Genomic DNA, 4525 nt, shown 5'->3' on the forward strand with positions numbered 1-4525 from the left:
TGTTCAGCGACACTATTGCTCTCGGGTAAAAAGTGTTCTTAAATCCGTTTGTCCGGCATTTTATTGTCCTGTATCTCCTGCCCAAGGGCAGCAGTTCAAAAAGTTTATGTCCGGGGTGAGATGGGCCTCTTTTGATGTTTGAGGCACCTGGCACTGCACAGTTCATCTAGAGCAGGGGTCGGCAACCTTCAGCATACAAAGAGCCATTGGAGCCCATTCTTCCCCAAATAAAACCCACCTAGAGCCACAAACTCTGTTAGATTCCTAAAATGACGATAACACCACTTATAGTTTCCTTACACTTGTGCTATAGGACTTATGAAACTTATGAACACTTATTTGATGTATTTCTGGGTATAACGAAGCAAATCATCAAATTACTTTGAACATTAGAAAAAAATACACTGTTCCTTCCCTTATTAATGAATACAAAAATAAAAATCAACTCATTCCAATGTTCTGAAGGCATACGACTGTGGCATATTCATTTGACTAAAAATTAAAAACAACTACCTAGTCATCAATAAAAACAGCAAATTAATAAAAATGTAAATAAATAAAATGTTTCTCTTTTTTGATCCGTCCATTGCTAGGGGTTGACCGCTAAAAACAATACAATTGCATGGCAGCAAGAGATGTCGCATAAGGGCTGTGACATACATTTCCATCGACAATATATTAAAATGTGTCTTATTTTCATATGACAAGATTCCATAACTCTCCAAAATAAAACCTGTTAAATTAAAATAAACTAAATAAAATGAAATACATACCTGCCAACTACTCCGGTTTTCCCGTAATTAGTACGGTTTTCATCAACCTATTCCGGGTTACGGTTGCAGTGATAAAAAATACGGTTTTTCATTAATTAAAAAAAATATATATTTTAAAGTTTTATTCACGAAATCGCGTAACAACAATGACAATCAACACTGCTTCCCGTAACTTCCTATCGAGCCATTCCGAATGCCATGCGCGAGGCTATTTATAGCACCGCTGCCAAGCACGAGGCACCTGTTGCCATTGTTTCCAAACGAACAAACGATCATGGAATCAGCCGGAGAAAAATCGCAAACGAGTCTTAAACCGAAAAGAAAACTGCAGTCATTCCGTGAAGAATATTCAAAAGCCTATCCGGGAATAATTATCCGTTCCAAAAAGGGTGAAAACTACGCGAATTGCACCTTGTGCAGACAAGATTTTTCGATCGGACACGGAGGAATTAGCGATGTAAAAGACCACGTTGGGACAAAAAAACACAAGTCTAATGCCGTTGCTAGCGATACAAGTGGAAAACTTTCAACGTTTTTCGGATTTTAGCCACAAAAAGGTAATGACACCAATGTTATCTATTGAAATTGTTTAGTACTGTTATACTGTTAAAAGTGTTTATACTATTTATGCTTTCAAGTCCAAGTTGAAGAAATCTTGTTAAATGTTGACAGCATAACTACCAAAATACAGAAGTATGTCCTTAATATTTTTGCAGTGCTATTTCTGTTGAAAAGTTAAAATGATTACATTAGAGATGTGATGTGCCACTTTTCAAGTGTCTGATGGCTTCAATTAATTTTCATTAATTTTTCATATTTTGAATTCTTTTGAAAGGCTTACAAAAAAACTACATTTGAATTGTAATTCCATGCTATTGACAGGACTATTAATTTTAATGAAGTTAGCTTACCATGTTTACAGTATGATAATTGTGATAGAAATGTGAATTTTAGGCACAGAATATTTTTTACAATTGAACAAGGCAGTAGATTATACAAGCTTGGACAGAAAGTTAATAATGACACCAATTATTTTTTTAATTGGAATTGTTTAGTACTGTTTTACCATTTGTTTACTGTAAAAAGTGTTTATACTTTCAATTAACAAATTGAAGTCTTGTGAAAGGTTGACAGGATAACTGGCATTAACTGTCAAAATAATTTCAAACTATTGAAGTTAGCTTACAGAATAAACATGTCAATCAACCCATATGATTTTTGCTGTAATATTTTTGTTTTGAAAAGTCACTGTGACTGATAGAAAAGTGATGGTTTTAGCAACATTTTAACCTGTCTAAATGCTAATAATCATTTTGCGTCGGGGGGGGAAGGAACCCCCCACCAGGACTTTGTCCTGGACCTACCGGGGTCTGCGGCCCCTGGACCCTGGCTACTAGGTTTTTCTGATTTCAAAAGTTGGCAGGTATGGAAATATAATAAATCAAGTAACCATTATTTGTTGACATTCGGTTTCAAAGCCAAAGGGAGCCACGGCGGAGGCATGAAAGAGCCGCATGCGGCTCCAGAGCCGCGGGTTGCAGACCCCTGACCTAGGGAGGGGAGACAGAAACCAGGGGTTCTCCCAACTTTTTTTTAACCAAGTAGCACCTCAGAAAACACTTGGTTCTCCGGGTACCACCATAATGACCAACTTTAAAACACAGTACTGTAGTAGGCCTAAGTATTAGTAGGCAGAGGTTTTATTTAACAAGTAGCGTGTTTTTCGGACCATAAGGCGCACTGTCGATGAGCTGGTCTATTCAGGTTTTTTTTTTTCATACAAAACGCGCACCGGATTATAAGACACATTAAAGGGGTCATATGTTCTTTTTCTACATTTAAAATACTACCTTGTGGTCTACATAACATGTAATGGTGATTGTTTGGTTAAAGTGTTGCACAGATGATGTTTTACAGATCATTTTCAAGTCGCTTTCCGAGCGTCTCTTCAGGATGCGCCATTTTGTGGGCGGTCTTATTTACGTGGCTCACCTTCGACAGCGTCTTCTCCCCGTCATCTTTGTTGTAGCGGTGTAGCGTGCAAGGACGCGAGTGGAAGAAGTTTCAAAAGATGGCGCTAACTGTTTTAATGACATTCAGATTTTACTTAGATCAACAACGAAGCAGCAGCTCCTCATCCGTGGCTCACTAGTGCAACAACAACGCCCGAAATGTGTCCCGTGAAAAAACGGTCCGACCGGAACTCTCTAATAACTAAAGTTCCTTGGGTGAATAATGTAAACTCACTACACCGGTATGTTTTAGCGCTTTCATGGTGAGTTTACAGACAGATATAAGTAAGAACTTTACACTACTTTATATTAGAAATGGCAACAGTGGAGGATGAATGTCACATAACAAGAAGATAGAGCGGCACGGGCTACAATGGCAGACACAGGACTTATGCAGATCCCAAATACACATCAGCAGGTACCAGAAGGTAGAGAAAAAGAAGAAGTTTATCAACTACGGTGTCGTCATGGACTACAATGGCGGACTCGCGCAAATTTTCAGTACTTGTGCAGATTCCAAATACAAATCAACAGATACCAGAAGGTAAGAAATGTTGGTTTCACATAACATTGCAAAACAAAAGGCCAGATAGTGTCTGCTAATATGTGTCATTTTGCGGACCTTATACACACACCATAATAATACTTGTATGTTTAATGCGCCGACAATCCATCAAGCGGTGTGGCTTCATAGAGCGCAGTGTGTAATGTTTTATATTCTCAATGGAACATTTTAAAATTTTGGTGGTGTTTACTGGTGTATCTCTTATGTGTGACTGCCATCTACTGGTCACACTTATCATTACACCATGTACCAAATATAATAGCTTTGAGGTCGGTAAGCACAACCTGCCGTACATTAGGCCAGTGTTTTTCAACTAGTGTGCCGTGAAATATTGTCTGGTGTGCCGTGGGAAATTATGCAACTTCACCAAATTGGTTTTTGCAAATCAATAATTATAATCTGCAAATAATGTGCCGTTCCTTAGTGTCTGTGCTGTGTAGAGCTCGGCAGGGTAACCATGTAATAGTCCGCGTCAGTAGGTGGCAGCAGGTAGTTAACTGCTTTGTAAAAGTCGGAATGTGTCGGGTGAGATGAGGACGGTTTGTCTTGAACCCAATATGCAAAAGGTAAAAAGGTATGTAACGCTTAAACCAAAAATGAACAAACGGAAAAGCCATTGAAGCATAGGGATGGCTATGCAAAACGAAAGTAAAACTGAACTGGCTACAAAGTAAACAGAAACAGAATGCTGGACGACAGCAAAAACTTGCAGCGTGTCATCTTAAATAGTCTTGCTTGCTAACACAAAGCAGGTGCGGGGAATAGCGCTCAAAGGAAGACAGGAAATTGCTACAGTAAAACACCAACAAAACAGGAAGGGCCGCCAAAATAACAGCGCAAGACAAGAACTAAAGCCCTACACACAAGAAAACGCCAACAAACTCAAAATAAGGCACGACGACCTGGTGGTTTCATTTTTTTAACGTTTTCTGCTGGTGGTGTGCCTCCGGATTTTTTAATGAAAAATATGTGCTTTGCCTCAAAAAAGGTTGAAAAACACTGCATTAGGCGCACCGGGTTATAAGGCGCACTGTCGGTTTTTGAGAAAATGAAAGGATTTTAAGTGCGCCTTGTCGTCCAAAAAATACGCTATATTTAATATTTTTGGCCACTGTTACATTACACACAGTTTGAACAGTAACACTGTTTGAATATAGAAAAATAAACACTGTACT

This window comes from Nerophis lumbriciformis, linkage group LG04 (assembly GCF_033978685.3).
Source record: "Nerophis lumbriciformis linkage group LG04, RoL_Nlum_v2.1, whole genome shotgun sequence".
Lineage (NCBI taxonomy): Eukaryota > Metazoa > Chordata > Actinopteri > Syngnathiformes > Syngnathidae > Nerophis > Nerophis lumbriciformis.